Source organism: Equus asinus, chromosome 2 (genome assembly GCF_041296235.1).
Source record: "Equus asinus isolate D_3611 breed Donkey chromosome 2, EquAss-T2T_v2, whole genome shotgun sequence".
Taxonomy (NCBI): domain Eukaryota; kingdom Metazoa; phylum Chordata; class Mammalia; order Perissodactyla; family Equidae; genus Equus; species Equus asinus.
The window spans coordinates 39263597-39280711 of NC_091791.1; the positions used below are offsets into that span (position 1 = coordinate 39263597).

At 38.5% G+C, this 17115-nt stretch overlaps 1 long non-coding RNA gene across 4 annotated transcripts in view; it reads left to right on the forward strand.

Moving 5' to 3' along the window:
- The window catches only part of LOC139040584 (uncharacterized), a 42532-nt gene that overhangs the window by 16403 nt on the left and 9014 nt on the right, over nucleotides 1-17115 (forward strand). The window contains exons 3-4 of one of the 4 annotated variants that reach the window (XR_011494998.1): nucleotides 7989-8091; nucleotides 13430-14144. This is a non-coding gene — a long non-coding RNA (uncharacterized lncRNA). Of the gene's footprint in view, nucleotides 1-6914; nucleotides 7323-7988; nucleotides 8092-9280; nucleotides 11368-13429; nucleotides 14145-17115 lie in introns of those variants that run through there. The other 3 variants (XR_011494996.1, XR_011494997.1, XR_011494999.1) reach the window with 3 other exon arrangements.

The following is a 17115-nucleotide window of genomic DNA, read 5'->3' on the forward strand; positions in this document are numbered from 1 at the left end:
TATAAGATAAAAACCTCAAAAACAATTATCAGGACTAAAACCTAATATCCATGAATATAATAAGAACTATAGTTCTTATTGAAACATAATTTTTCTCTCTAAAATCAACCTCATTTATACCAAAGATAGCCAAATTAAGACTAATTGGTTTGCAAAATAAGTTTAGTTTCAATAACCTTTGGCCCAATTATTTACATAAGTACAGCAAGAATAGCAATTGGTTATATAGATTCTTTCAAATCTGCTTTGCTGGAACTCTTTCAGAGGAATCTCAGATTGAACTTTAAACGCCTCTCTGTAAAGGCCAGGAAAGCCAAGCCAAAGACTTTTCAACAGATTTTGGCTGCGATACCTACAGATTTGGGTGGATTTCTCTCTTCTCTAGCTCCCCCCAAATTTTTTGAGGTTCCAGGCACCTGCCAGATAAGTGACCTTCCTTACTTCCCCGGGGTGCTGGAATCCTTGTAAACAAGGTACCAGGCCAATATTTCCAAGTGGCTTTCTTCCACAAAGTCCAATCCTTGTCTCTCAAAAGCTGTCTGGTCATATCTGAGTCTATTCCTGTTTCTCTCAAATATGACATCCCAGTCAAAGCTTTGGTAAGATAACCAGTGTTTCCAATTGTGTCCTGTTGTAAGGAGAACAGATTCTTATTGAACTTATGCAAATAACTACAATGCCATGAAAACAATACTCACTCAATAAGAGTTTCCAAATCCTGGAGGGATCAGGTAGGGAGAAAAATAAATGTTTCAAATCTGCTCACAAAGGTATAATTTATGAAATTGATATAAGTCATAGTTAGCATGAGAGAAAAAGAGAAAAAAACTTCCTAAATCTGGAAACAAAACAGAACATCAAAAAGTGAGCAATATCTCAAATGAAAATTCATATAAATCATAGTCATCCTCATCAGTTCATTCAGTCCTGTGTTAGCAAGACTTAATCTTGGTCTTACTCTTCTGTTAGCAGTTTTATGAGGTCATCAGTTTCTCTGTTAGAGTTCTGTAATTTCTTACCCAGTTAAGTTTTATGATCTGAAAGTTTATCAGAAACCTGTATTCTAGAGTGTCAGAGTCCTTTCCATGAATTTCTCTGAAGACGAAATATTTTGCAAAAGCAGCAGAGTAAAACACTGTCTGTAAACAACACGATCCCAAAATGGCAACTGACAAAGAAATTGGATTAATTTTCTGACATACAGTACTTTAAAATAATAACCAGAATTATGGCTGACAACCAGGACTGATCAGAATTTTAGGAATGTTATATAATTTTTAAAACTTTATATCAATAACATTTACTCACATAATACCACCTAAGAAAGTTTATCATCACTTATTTGACAATGCTTCCCATGTAATTTAACGTACCAAATAAGCCTAATTAGCTTAGTGTCTTCCTTCTTATAGGAAGAGAGAGCAAATCTCTTTGAGAAGTCTCAGGGGCCCTCTGAAAATCCTCAGAGAAATTCTTTTCCTTCTTCCAGGCCAAAGGAAAGCCTTTATTCAGAATTTGAATATTTTGGTGGTGGGGACCTTGTCAAAAATATCAAAAGATTTTAAAACATTTGTTCAGATAGGAAACAACGCTCAGTTATCTATTCAAAGTGACAATAGAAGCAGTCAAGGACAAACAGTTAAAACAGTCAAAAAATCTTAATAGACCTTAGTCTTTCTGAACATAAGAAATTATTTTAACAAAACATAGATTTTGTCTTTTAGGTAGACTTTCACAAAAATAATGAAAAACCCTTTTATAACCTCTGTAACAAGAGCAGACCAAGTTCAAGAAAATTATCCTTTTGAGAGAGAAAACCAAATTTTAATTTTTGCACCAGCTCATCTTGGTTTTTTTTTTTTACATTAAAACTGATTTACTTAATTGGGTTTACTTTAGTCTCATCCATCTTGATCAGGCATAAAACTCCTTTCAGAATTTTTCTTTCACAAACCTTCTGTAACTTTCCTTTTACATTCAGAATTTGTCCCATGCTTGCTTTCTTCCCTTCTAGTACTAGAGGACAAATTTATCTTTCTTAGCCCAACAAACAAAAATACTTCCATTCTTTATACCTTCTTTACTGAAAACATTTCCTTGTATACAGAGCTGTTTGCCTTTTTAATTTTTAGTAGCTTTAATTACATATATTAATTAGAATTTTTAACCCTTACAGACCCTAGTAAAAACTAAAAAGTAAGCAATTATGAACTGTCCTTTACATTAGCACCCTGTGGCTTGACAGATTTATAAATACATTTTACAGTTTTTAGAAACATACTTCTTCATGGTAAAATCTTAATAAAATACAAGACCTGTTTACTAATAGACCCAAACACCTTTTAGTTTCTTTGTAATAAGAAACCAAAAGTAGATAATTCTAGACATGTCCAAGGATAATGTTTCAGTATTTTATCTTATTTCAAAGATGACCCAGATATTCAATGAGTTTTTTATCATTCAATTTTACCTGGCAACACTTCAAAGTCAAGTTACCAGAAAGATTTGGGAAGTTATTTTAAATATACATGTCATAAGACATAATTATTTTAAAAAGTTCACCCAACACTTTTGTCTTTTTCACATCTATTTAGTTTACACGTTCTCAATAATTATTTAGATTGCCTATAAAAGTTCATGAGACGTTAGACAAATTAGCCATCATTTCAAATTATTATTTTTGCTAACCAGTTTTGTAATAGAGAGAATATCAGCTTATTTGACCAATAAATGTAGAATAAAGGCTGCATGTCTGCATCATATCCAGTGATAACTGGAGGATATGTCCATTTTAACCAACCCAACAAATTTAAGTAAGTTTTCATTTACCAAAGATTAATTTTATATCATGTTAACTTAAAAGACATTTGGGTTAATTTCTTCTGCATTTATAAATAATTTAGGTAAGTCCTTACTTTAAGCCAATTAAACTGAGCTCTTAATTTTTGGCCATAACATCCTGAGGTTAAAATATCACACATATAACCTACATATAGACACACATACACAGAGATTGCACAGGTACCGTTTTAAAATTACTGCCATGAATCAGGTACAAGGCTCCCTAGTTATGAATCCAAATTTTGTTTTGAGCCTTTTTACTAATATTTGTGGAGAATATTTTTGGTGAGGGCGCTCTTCTGGCCGTTTTTTGGCCTTTTTCCTTTTCTTTCCTTCAGTCTTAGGAATTAGCGATGGGCTAGATAGTCTCCAGAGGATTTGTAAGCTCTCTGAGATAGGGAAATGGGTGGAACTGCCTCTAAAGCTGCATTTCCAGTTTTACAAGGATTTTCCTAGGGCAGTTGCTCTTGATTTCTCGAAAATTGCATTGTAACTCAAATGACATTAGGGTTGGCCTACCTGTCCAACTACATCATAAAGGCACAGAGAAACCACTCAAGTTTTCTCCACGATGGAGTTTCTGGGGCATAACCCATCCAAAGTTGAAAGTGTTTCCAGTTAATTAAAATGTGCCCGATTGGTGAGTCTCCGGGGATGCTGGGACGTTCCCCATGGTGGCAAAGCACAGTTAGTATCTGGCTGACAGTGGGCCGGAGAAGGGTGCAGAGCCCAACTGCAGATGTCAACATAGTTATAAGATTTGGTCAAGTCCCATTCAGTCCAGGCTCTTAGTCCCTGAGCAAGCACAAGGCAAGCCAGGGAGGCAAGAGGCAAAAGCCTGGAGCTGGGGAGGGTGGGCTCCCAATGCTGGACTTAGAGTTGAGTCCCTAGCAGAAAGCTTTCAAGTTTTGGTTTTACAAAGGGTCTAGGTTCTGCTCAGATTCAGCCTGAACTGAACCCCGACTTGATGACAACGGAGGAGGTGACGAACAAGACAAAGAAGGGAAAGAGGTGATTAGGCCTCACCCTCCCAGCCTCTTCCCAAGAGTTATCAAGATAAAGGTGGCACAAACAACAGTTCCCAGACAAGACAGTTTACAGAATAAGTTACAAGTCTCCTGTCCCCACAACTGACTTAGTAGGCGCCTGAAACCCTCAACAAGCTCTTGACAGGAGACAAAACAGGGTTCCAGATTGTCAAAGGATTGACCAAGTGGCTAACCTGGAATCACTCCAGGTGCCCAAAAACCGGAGGAGAACTCCCAGGGGTGGAATGAGGACTCTGAAACCAGGCAGAGGAGAGCTCCCGGGGTAGAACATGGAATCTTCAAAACCAGGCAGAGGCGGGGTGTGGGTGGGGTGTGGAGCTTTCACTAGCATCTGTAAGACCACAAGTGGAAGCTGAGATTGCAAATTTGGTTAAGTTCTTAAGACTAGTCATTGTAACAGCTCTCTGATTGTGGCCACCTGATGTTACAGAAAAATACCATCTTTTTCTTTTTCATGGACTTGTAACTGAAGGCTATCCAGTTTTGAAGAACGCAGCCTAGGGGGCTGCAGGTGGGAATCAAATTAGCATAATTTAGACACGGCCGGTCAAAGTATACTTATGCTGCAGCTAGAACCAGATCTCCAAACCAAACCAAACCACGCCAAGCCAAGAGCACTTCTGGAGCGGATCCACTAATTTTTCCTTATTATCGAGCGTCCTCGAAACCAAGATCCTCACAGTGAAGGCCAGACCAAGGCTTCCTTTGTCAGAAGTCACGGAGGGCGTCCCCTGCCAAACCAAGGCTTTCTTTCAGAAATCAGAGTTAAAGGAAGAAGAAATAAGAATGTAGTCACTTGTACTGAAGTTACTCACCAAAAAGACGTCTTCCAAACCAAGAAACCATCTCTCTACTGCAAAGTGAGGATATGCACCAAGGAGTCGGCAGCGTCAAGCCAGGAAAGAATCCCGGAACAGTCCCGGGAGGAACGCTCCCAGCAGCTGTTGGACTCTTCCACAGGCTCTGCACTCTGGCAAGGGGCTGACGAATCTCAGGCAAAAAGGTCCATCTGGACTTAGCTCCTGGCTCACTCACCATTTCTTACCAAACCAGGTTCATTTTTGCCCACCGCCCAGAAAGCCAAACACCAAGATGACGAGATTGCAGCAGAGAGAGTTTGCTCACAAGGCAGCCACGTGAGGAAGCAAGAGCATGAGCCTCAAATTTGCTTCCCTGAAAATAGGGACTCAGGGATATTTATGGGATGGGGGCAAGGTGGTCTGAAATGTGGAGAGAGGTGATTGGACGTGAGGAGAGGTGAGGTAATTGATGATCTGCACAAGCGTAGTCAGACTTCATGCCTCTTCATACGACCCATGTTCACAAAATGGCAGCATTAGCATGATCTGAGGGTGGAGGTTTTAGCCTCTTGACGTCAAAAGGTCGCCTATCGGACATCTGCATTGGCCCACTTGATGAGTTGGTGGTCTCAACTGGCCTGAAGTGGACAAGGAGTTCTAATTCCTGAAAAACAGCTCACACACCCGTTACCAGGGTGACCCAGGCTCCAGGGAGATGTTATCTATAGGAGCCTAGTGGGAGTCAGATAGCATTTTGCCTAAGCAGCACAGTTAACAATGGGTGAGTTAAACAGCTAAAACCTATAATCAGTAATTGCAAAAAGGAAAAACTTTAGTACCTAGATACTTAATCATCAATGGCTCTTTGCTGGTTTCACTGCCTTGATCAATAGTTCAGAAAGTGGGTTTATTGCAGAAGCTTGATGGTGGCTTGTCTGTGAGATGTCTTACTGAAAAATATAGTGTGGGAATCACCACCATATATGACTTAAAGAAACAAAAAGATAAGTTGTTGGAATTTTACAGTGACAGTGATAATCAAGAACTAATGAAAATTAGAAAAATATTGCATAGGGCCAAAAATTAAGATCTTGACTGTGTGTTGATTGAATGGATTTGATAACAAAGAAGTAAAGTCATTCCTGTTTTGTTTTTTTTTTGGGTGAGGAAAATTGGCTCTGAGCTAACATCTGTTGCCAATCTTCCTCTTTTTTTTTTCCTCCCTAAAGTCCTAGTACATAATTGTATATCCTAGTTGTAGGTCATTCTAGTTCTTCTTATGGGGTACTGCCTCAGAATGGGTTGATGAGCCTTGCTAGGTCCATGCCCAGGATCTGAATTGGTGAACCCCGGGCCCCCGAAGTGGAGCACGCAAACTTAACCACTTGGCCACGGGGCCGGCCCTCTCCACTGACTGGTTTGTTGGTCATGAAACAAGCTAGAATATACCACGAAGAACTGAACATTGAAGGGGAGTGTGAATATTCAGAAGGCTAGCTGCAGAAATTTAAAAAACGTCATGGTATCAAGTATCTTAAAATCAGTGATGAAAAAGCTTCTGTTGGTTATGAAACCACTGACAATTGCATTGATGAATTTGCTAAGATAATATCTGATGAGGACCTTAGCCCCAAACAAATTTACAATGCTGATGAAACAGCTCTGTACTGGTGCTACATTCCTAGAAAAACTTTAGCTATGCTTGATGAAAGGGCACCAACAGATTTCAAGGCTCCCAAGCAAAGGTTGACTGTTCTTGGGTATGCCAATAAATTTCTGATTTATTTATGTAAATAAATTATAACATTGTTTATGGTCTTTATTCCACTTTGCATGAATTTTCATACATTTCTCTGAGAAATATTGTGTTGCATACCCATTGGAGTGTTACAAAGTTTATAATATATGTACCATATTCCAAATTTCTTTTTAAATTCCAAAAAATAATCATTTCTGAAACACATCTGGTCCCCGGGGTTTTAGGTAAAAGATTGTGGACCTGTAATACTTACCTTAGAGATTTCTTGTGAAGATCCAATGAGGTAATCAGTGTGAAATACCTGGCACAAAGTAAATGCTCATTAAATGTAATTGCTATTATTGTTGTTATTCCATTTCCCTACTCTTAAGAATAAAATGTAGGACAGGGTCTTTTTGACATTGAAGTTAATAAGTCGGCCTAGCATAGGTAATAATAAACATTCTTCAAATTTTATCTCCCTAGGAGATGCTTTGGCAATGTGCTGCTGATAACATGTACTAGAGTGCCTCCTAAATTGTCACCCAAGAGATTGAAGCATTTTCCAAATTGGAAGATAGACAATCTTATGCTACAACGAACTGCATTGCATCTTTATAAAGTACATACACCTCTATTTAGTCCTTAATTTATTCATCAAAGAAATATAATTAATTGCTTATCTGTCTGCTAACCATCCCCTCAGCTCCCTCTGCCATAAGCGCCACATAAACAATAATTTAATCTTTCTTGTGAGCAAGAATTTCTTCTTAACCCTGTGTCCAACCTCAGGTCCTACTGTAACACCTTGAAAAGAGCTGCATAAATAAAATTGACATTCTGTTTTATAAATAAAGCTATTGTTAGCCTGATGAATGTAAATCGATTCCCTATAGTCTGGTCTCCTTTGTTTGGGTTCCTTTGTAGTGTATGTTCATTTAAAATAGAAGATTTATTGCTTTTCTCTCATTATAAAAAGGCATACATAGTTATTGTAGAAAACGTGAAAAATGATTTATGAAGAAGAAAAGAAACTCACCCCTAATCTTACAACCAGTGATAATCACTTTTAACATGTTTACTTTCAAAGCTAGCTATCGTGCTAAATTCTAAGCCCTACGAGAGTAGAAACTCCTGTGCATTCATTCCTGTTCTCTGCCGTGTCCTCAGCATCTCACAGTAGCAAGTGTGTAAAGAAAACACACTTACACACTCAGGGATCAAACTATATTCACAGGGTTTTTTGGCCATGTTCTTTTTAGTTAACATTGTATTGGGAGCATTTTCCCATATCAATCCTATTTGATCTGACAAAATCAATTTTCTACACTGCATTTAGCTTATCCTCTACTTCTGGAACTTGCTCCTCCCAGTAAATATTGTGCAGCCCCTTTGCCGGACCAGCCTTCCTTTCTCTATTGCCCTCACCACTCTCTCATCAGAACTGCCCCTCTTATTTCTCATTAGCTCATGCCCCAGCTCTTATAAGGCATAGGAAACCCTCACCATCATGTGAACTCATGTAACCTGACTGGCAATTGGTTCCCATTCTCCACTCAGCGCTGTTCTTGGATTGAAGTGAGCGAAAGTAGTGCAGGACAAGCATGACATGGAAGGGAGAGAGAGTCTCAGCTGGGAGAGAAACAGCAGCAACTCCAAATCGGTAAGTAGGGATGTGAAGGGTGGGTCCTGTGTCTTCAGTATTATCCAGTCTCATAGGATCAGCAATTGAAACGGGTCTGAACTAACTGGGAGATGCCTGGAGTCACTGTGCTGCCACGGAAATCTTACCCAGGACCATGGTTAAAAGTCTGCCCGTTGATATTTTAGCCAGAGTGAACAACCAGCTCCCAGGTGACGCTAAACTTTGTAGTGTGAGCCAGACCCTAGGAACTGGCCTTATGTAATTGAATTTTGGGACCCTATTATCATGTTATATCAGACTTTTTCTGTAATTTTTACAAAATTTTAATGTTAATGTTTTCTTTCCTCTCCCAAATAATATGCTTTACATTCACTATTAACTTTTTTGTCAAGGGATAATAAAAAAGGATCATCTGTCCTTAGTTTTCTGAAATGTTACTTACCATCAAGTGTCTAGGTGTGATCTGGGGTTTTTTGAATTTGTTTTTCTATTCAGTCTGAGGAGCACTCATGGGCCCTTTCATTGCTAGTTTCATGTCTTTCATTGACATTGAGATATTCTTTTGTGTGTGTGTGTTTTTTTTTTTTAACATTTTCTCTCCTCCATTCCCTCCCTTCTGTCCTTCTGGAACTCTGCTTCAGTTTTCTTCAAATATTTGGTGATTCTTGGTTGTGTCGTTATGCTTGCATTTTCAGTTACCTGTTAGCCTGCCTGTGTGTCGGTGAGTGCTTATCTGTTTAGCCACTTTCCCCAAGCTTGGAGCAACACTGAAGCCTGTTTCACAATTTACAGGTGCCCTCTTCATTAATGTTGGCCAGTGGTTCCCTCCTTCAGTGGTATCCCAATTTTGCTTTCTGTTTTTCAGCAATTCCCCCAGAATTGTTGGTCCATTTAGAGCAATTCATCTTGTAAGTCAGCATGATCTTCAAATTGCTATATATCTATTTACATATGTATGTCCTTTGGATTCGTTTTCGGGTTTAGATTAGGAGAGGAAGGCTGGATGAACATGTTTGTTTATATTGCCATCTTGATTCAATATGACAGAAGTTGTTTTCAAACATTTTTAACAAACATACTACTTTTCAAACAAAATCTTATATAGAGGATCAATATATTAAACAGATAAAAATAAAACCCATTAGTTGAAACAGAGGAAGCAGCCCTAATGTGAACTTATTAGTCTCCCTTTTGCTCTCTGCTGCAGCTCCTGAGACCCTCCACGGAATCTTAGAACTCTACAGAGCAGTTTAAAAACCACTGACATGATTTATGCTGCAGGAGTGTCTGGCCTATAAAAGATTCATAATAAGTGGTAGCTATCATTATTATTACTAGTAAAAACATCACCCCTCAACCTTCCCAGCCCAAGGCCTCCCACAGGTCCTGATACCAGCCCCCGCTATTCTTTCTGGCAGTCTCATCTCAGAGAGAAAGAACTAAAAAGACAAATGTAAGAGAACAACAACTGAGCACCTAGTAAGTATGCCTACGCCCTCGCCCAGGCCTCAAATGTTAATCTCACTTGATCCTCGCAGTGACTCTATGAGGCAAGTGTTTGGATCTCTAGGATATGGTGAAGAAATAGAGGATCAGACAGACATAGCAGGAATGTGCACAAATTCAGCTGTGTAAGAAATGTGCAGTGATTTTATTTTCTTAAATTTAATTAAAACCAACTTCTAGCATGATTCCACTAGAATGGCAGGAAATGACGTCAGCCTTTCAGGGGCTTCTCTCCCAAGACTTGACTCAGGATTCTGGGTCTTGCCCAATGTGCTAAAGCATGGAAAGGGCCTGTCCTGTCATCTCTTTTCCATGCGTACAAGTGTCTGATGGATGCCCATCTTCTGTACCAGACAAGTTTCCTCTGGATTGGGCCACTCCAGGCTTCTGTGTGACCTGCAGTGTCAAGGATCTTTAAGAGGGTGAGGTCCCAGCCGCTAGGTTTCAGTATTTCAAGGTACACCTCACCGCACAGCCATCCTCTGAGGACTAGCTTCTTCCTCTGGCCACTGCACCAAGGGTACTCAGTTCTCAGGAATCGTCTCACCCTGAGGCACCCCTTTTTTAGTAACAGAGACATATTTGCCTCTTCCTTCTTGTTGCCTTCAAAGAGTCTCCCTTTCCCCTTTCCTAGGAACACCTAACAGAATCTAGCAGAGTTTGAACTTGCACAAAATAAAAGCTGCTCCATGGAAATGTCTGCTCCCCTTGTGCAAAAAACCACGAGGCAGGAAAATACCAAGAGTCATCTTCTTAAAAAGGGAGTGATGAGCACAGGAGATGGAGAATATGAAAAATTGATTCTCAAAAACTTTTCCTGCCACAAAAATTAAGTAACCGATCCATCCACAGCTCCTTAGTAGTAAGAGGCAGAGCTAGGATTCGAAAACACTTCCAGTTATGTGTACCACCTAAATAGAACATGCATGTGAAGGTCAAGCTCCAGTTGTTGCAGAGCAGGTGTCCTTGGGCATAGGAGAGCAGCAGCTGCAGATTCCAGCTGAGAGCTGCCCTGTCACTCTGATGGAGACAGCAAATGGATGAGATCCAGGGGCTTGAGTCTTAACAGAGTTTGCAATTCAAACCCACAACACTTTCACCTATAGATGGGACATTCATCATCTTACACTAGATAAACACTGTCCCAAGGACAGAACCTAAATTACTCTAATCTCGGAATTTCCATGTGGTTTATGCTTATGTAGAGCTGTGCTTGCCAGAAACAGAATGACAACACTATTAAAAAGTGTTTAAATGGAACAAGCGCAGGCACCTTCTCAAATTGGAATACATACATTATATAAAGAAGAGGTAAAACGAAATGACTTTTTACACGTAGATGTGCTTTCAGATTTTTAAATTATATCCCTTTGAACAATAATTTCATATTTCTAGGTGGAGGATTTTTCATTTTAATCCTGTTTCAAACAACCAAGAATTTCATTTTGTTCTAAATTAATTTACTTGCATTGTCAATAGGAATTTTTTGTTATTACTCAGAAATAAATTTTAAAAGCCTAAGGAGTTAAGTCATAGAAAACTGAACCACTTAATTCTGGATCTATCTTTATTTGTATGTTTACAGTAGTATTTTTATATTGACGTCAACTGTCAAAAACATACTAAAAATAAAAAAAGCAGGAGTGGGGGAGGTGGCGTGAGTCCTCAAAACAGCCAAAATAGTGCTTATAATGTTCAAGTTTTCATAAGTGAGACCTTTGGACCCACAATCTTTGTGTTCACTCCAGTTCACTTTTCTTACTAAACATTTTATACATGTCATATAAATTATGAAAAAAAAAAAAGAAAATTGAAAATACAAAGAAAAAGTCTTTTGAAGATCCACCACCCAAAGACTACAACTATTAACATTTTAATTGATTTTGTTTGTGGTGTTTTTGCATCCATATGTTTCAAATTCTCACTGCTACTGTTACCTCTTTCTTTTATAGTAATGATCAACATTGCATTCTCTTTTTTTCTTTTTTACTTATTATGAGGTAAGCATTCCCCACATTTAGAAAATATACTCTTCATAAGGCTTTTTAAACAGCTGTCTAATAGTCTATGATTTGTCTGCCTTAGAGTTCACTTAATTAGTTGACTATTATTGGACACAGAGGGATTGTCTTCCAGAAAATTCATTTCTCTAGATTCCATACCTTGCCTCGCCAAGTGGCATTGGTGGACATGGCTAAGTGCCAGAGGTTTCTGGTTGCCACAGGATAAATACCTTCTTAGAGTAATCAATTTTCCACAAAATTGGAAGAGGAGATTCATGCTAAAATAAGCCCAACCCAGACATATTATAAAATAGAACTAGAAATGTATATGAATTTTTAAGTTAAAGCAGGAAAAGGATGTTAAAAATTAAATGAAATGTGATTGAAGAGAAAACGATTTTGTTGACATATTTGTGAAATATAGATGCAACCTGCATTGATAAAACTATGTGATAGTCTTTCATGATATTTAATATTACATCTTCTCGATGTATACATAAGAAAGCAGTGTCTGCATGAATACATAAGAAAACAAAACCAAACCTTGCTTTACTTTTATTGAAGAATTTTTAGGACTGTGTATCTGTTGCCATGCCTCTTTTAAGCATGTGTATCCTTGCTTGTATTTTATATAATAAAACAAGAAAAGAGCCCTTTATTGTTGAGTAGTTTGACATTATTTGCCTTTCCTTTTGCATTATTTGAAGTTAGTTTTATTCTTTTCCTGAATCTTTTTCTTTTGTTGTTGGAAATAGGTCTTTTGTTTAACAATGGATTTATGAAGGGGCTTTTTAAACCACTTTTTCCAAAATAAAAAATATTGTATTGTGATTATAAAAATATAAGATAAAAATTACTATCTTAACCATTTTTAAGTGTACAGTAATGTTAAGTATATTTACATTGTTATGAAACAGATCTTCAGAACTTTTTTATTCTACAAATCTGAAACTCTACCTGTTAAACCACAACTCTCCTTTTCCCCCCCTCCCCCAAGCCCCTGGTAACCACCATTCTACTTTGTTTTTCTATGAATCTGTCTACTTTAGACACTTCGTGTAAATAGAATCATACAATATTTGTCTTTTTGTGACTGACTTATTTCACTAAGCATAATGTCCTCAAGGTTCATCCATGTCGTAGTTGTGATAGAATTTCCTTCCTTTTTAAGGCTGAATAATATTCCTTTGTGTAAATATACACAAAAGTTTGATTATCTGTTCATTTGTTGGTGGACATTTGGGTTGCCCCTACCTCTTGGCTATTGTGAACATGGGTGTGCAAATATCTCTTCGAGATCCTGTACTCAATTTTTTTGGATATATACCCAGTAGTGGGATTGCTGGATTGTATGATGGTTTTATTTTTAATTTTTGAGGAACCTCCATACTCTTTTCCATAGCGGTATAACCCACTTAAAAAGGAAGAAGAAATGGCAAAGAAATATCATGTTTGTAGAAGTTCATGTGGGACCAACAGCCTAGATTCACAAGGGGAAGCAGCAATTCACTTCCTTAGCTTCCATTGTCCCCATTTTTTCCCCCAACAAAGCTCTGATTTTGTTCAAGTATCCATTTTTCCTTCAGAAGACCCATGACTCAAAGGAATTTAACCTCATCCCCAGCTTTGGGAGTATATCTTGCTTATGCTAAACCACTCATGGCAGTCCCCACTGCCTTGCCTTTGAATAGTTTAGGAATTCAGTCTTCAGTCATTCAGAGTACAGCTCTCCCTTCAGGAATGTTATTGGTGGAGGAGTGGGCATGTGACCTAAGTTGGCCCAGTCAAACTGAAGGGAAAGGCTTCTGTAGTACAGCTAAGTGAAAGTCTGTCTTTTTCTCCCGTAGAACATGAACAAAGAAACATGTGTCTCCATTTTCTCCTGTAAACCATCTATTAATGAGGGCCCTAGTCTGGAGGCAAAACTGATATACAAAGGAAGACTGAACCAAGAGAATAACAAAGAAATGGACTGGAACCCTTATGATATTGGGCCTGGAGCCCTTCTGAGCTCTGGACTGCCTGTTGATAAACTTCTTCATTGCTTAAGCTAGTTTGAGCTGGGTTTTCTGTTACTTGCAGTCTAAAACATCCTACCTGATATAACTCTCCTCTGCTGTTCGAGAATCTTTGGGGAAGTTTGAGAATCACCTAGCTATCTTATAACTCTCCCCGCTACATTTCCTCTTTACCCATTGGCTGGTCAATGTAATCTTCCCACAACCAACCTGGGGACGTCATACCTCAGGACATTTTAAAATCTGGGAGAAGGTTTCCATTCTGTTGCTGAAGAATGAGGAAGAGAGTTTTGCCTCCTGCCAGGAGACAGCCTGTGACTAGATCTAACTCAGAGGAGGAGAGGTTGTATCTTGGTGTTGGCTTTGGAGGGAATGGAGTATAGGGCTACTGCTAGCCGTATTGTTCTTTTACGTGAATTAGGAAGAAAATGCCCTTCCCAACACACTTGACTTCCACATGATGGTAAACTGTCAAAATGCATTGATTTTGTTAGCACAAAACATTTTTCTTTGATTTGTCAGAAAATTGTCATAATGAATATACAAATGTATGCTGTCTAGGATGTAAATAGCTCTCTCTTTCATCTGGCACCATTGAGCATGACACCATCTGGACAAAGGAACATGGCAGCCTATTAGAGAGACAGAACACAGGGTGCAGAACAGATGAGAAAGCTGATGGAGACATACTTACAGTCCATTTACTTTTAGTTCAGACAAAATTTTAATAAGTAAGCACCTTTAACAAGTAAACTGGGGAGATAAGGGTCTTTTTTTTAACATTTTGTAATAATTTCAGGCTTATAAAGAAGTTGCAAAAAAAAAAGCCACCAAAAACCAAAAATCAGTTCTCATATCCCCTCACCCAGCTTCCCCAATGTTCACAACATATATAATGATAGTACATTACGAAAATCAGAAAGTTAACTTTGATATCATACCATTAACTAATATACAGATTTTACTCAAATTTCACTAATTGTCGCACTAATTTTTTTATAGTCCTGGATCCAATCCTAGATCATATATTCCATTTAGTTGTCATATTATCTTAGTCTCCTTCAATCTAAGACAGTTTCTCAATTTTTCTTTGTCTTGCATAACACTGACACTTTTGGAGAGTACTAGCTGGTTATTTTGTAGAATGTCCTTCAAGTTGGGTGTGTCTGATGTCCTCATATAATTAAATTCAGGTTATCCATTTTTGGCAAGAATACCTCAGAAGCGATGCTGCGCCCTTCTCAGTGCATCATGTCAGGAGTCATGTGATGTTGATACGTCTCATTACTATTGATGTTAACTTTGATCTCAGTTTTGGTGGTGTGTGCCTGGTTTCTCCACAGTAAAGTTACTCTTATTTTCTTTATAATTCATAAGTATCTTATGTGAAGGCACTTTGAAAATATGCATATATCCTGTTTCTCATCAAACTTTGTCCCACTAATTTTACCATCCATTGATGATTCTTACCTACAACAATTATCACTGTGGCATTGGCCAAATGGTGAGGCCAAGATTTGAGCTTTTGAATAAAGTTTGGAAAGAATCCCCAAAAGTGGGTGAGAAACGTTGGGCAATCTGATGGTGTCATCTGGTGACTAAGGGCAGGAGTTTTGCCATCAGACAGATTTCAAGTTCAAATATTGGCTCCGTTGCGTATTAGCTGTGTGATCCTAAGCAAATTAACTTCTGTGAGCATCAGTTCCCTTTGTGGTAAATTAGGGATGGTGGAGTCTACCTTACAGAGCTTCCATGGTGATTATAATGAATATAAAGAACTTTACACAGTGTCTGGCACACAGTAAATGCTCAGTAAATTCTAGCTGCTATTGATAATGGTTATTTTATTGTAGCAGTCTTCAGCAGAATGAAAACCCAAAGGTACTTTCTTGGTATAGTTACTTATGTAAAAAATGTTCTTTCTTTTTAATTTTTAGCCTTTTATGAAATCTTCCTGGCAAGAATATACTTCTAATGTACCGGTTAAAAGGCAAGAAACCAGATTGAACACACACACACACACACAAACACACCGTATGCCCAGCATTTTGGATATCATGACAGGAGAGAGACTAGCTGAGATAAAAATTAATATAATATCTAGGATTACTGAGCACTTCGGTGGATACTACCAGGTTTTTTTTTACCCAGTAGCCAATCTCCCATTCACAGTACTAGAACTCTGCTGTATGAGTAAATGGAAATACGCCCAGCTAAAAAATGCCTTTATTTCTGTAGTTCCCTTGCAACCAAGGGTGGTTGATATGGCAAATAAGCTAAGTCTGCTAGGGATGACTTCTAGAAAAGCTATTGAATGTTGATAAAAGAGACATACTCACCAAACACGTGCCTTTTAACCTTCAATCTCCTCCCTTCTTCCTGCCTGGAACTCAGGAGCGATACTTGTAGATGCCGCAGCCACCTTGTAACCAAAGAGCTGAAAGCCACACACTAAATAAAGATGGCAGATCAGGAAAGTAAAAGGAGCCTGGTTCCTTGTGCAGCCATTACTTTCTTTTTATAGGTGAGGAAATTGAGGCTCAGAGATGTAAATCAAATTATCCATGGTCAGTTAGCTCTTAAGCAATGTAGCTGGGATTCAAATCTATGTCTGTATGACTCCAAAGTCATCTATTTTCTGCTATAGTACAAAACTTCCTAAAAGGGTAAACATATATAGAACCCTTTCTCTCACATTTACACATCATGATAGACAAAGCAAAGTGTAATGGGAAAAACAAAGTGTCCATATCTTTGACAGCAGAGCTACAAATATTACATGTTCTCTTTGTTGACTACTAACAACTCCAGTCTGATCAGCAAAAATGACCACAGTTCTCTATCACTTCATCTTCTATTCATGCCAATAACAAAGGCTTCAAACAGTGATAAGCAACTTGTGTTGAGTGTCATCAACAAGGAGTTGCCACCCGAAGAGCATACCCAAAACATCATGGTGTAAGTCAAAGGTCCCAAAAGGATGGTAGATGTATTTTGATTGGCTGGCATGGATGCTTAATAAATGGCTTGAGCTAATAAACATCACATAATAGTTGAGATTTCTTGCTATTCTTATAAAACTCTGGGCCTGAATTCCTGGGTAGCAACAATTAACTGGAGCTGCCACTCCTCCACTGCACCATTCCATTCCATACTGTTTCTCTGACACTGAGCCACAGTATCTCTTTCCAGCTATCATCAGGTTTGTTCTCTTGTTCTTCTTACAATAAAAAATATTTCAGAACCAGCCCTGATGGCCTAGTGAGTAAAGTTCAGCATGTTCTACTTCAGCAGCCCGGGTTCAGTTCCCAAGCAGGAAACCACACCACTTGTCTGTCAGTAGCCATGCTGTAGTGGTGGCTCACGTAGAAGAACTAGAAGGACTCACATAGAAGGACTTAGAACTGGAGTATACAGCTAGGTACTGGGGTTTTGGGGAGGAAAAAAGAAAGAAAGAAAAAGAGAGGAAGATTGGCAACAGATGTTAGCTCAGGACGAATCTTTCCCAGCAACAA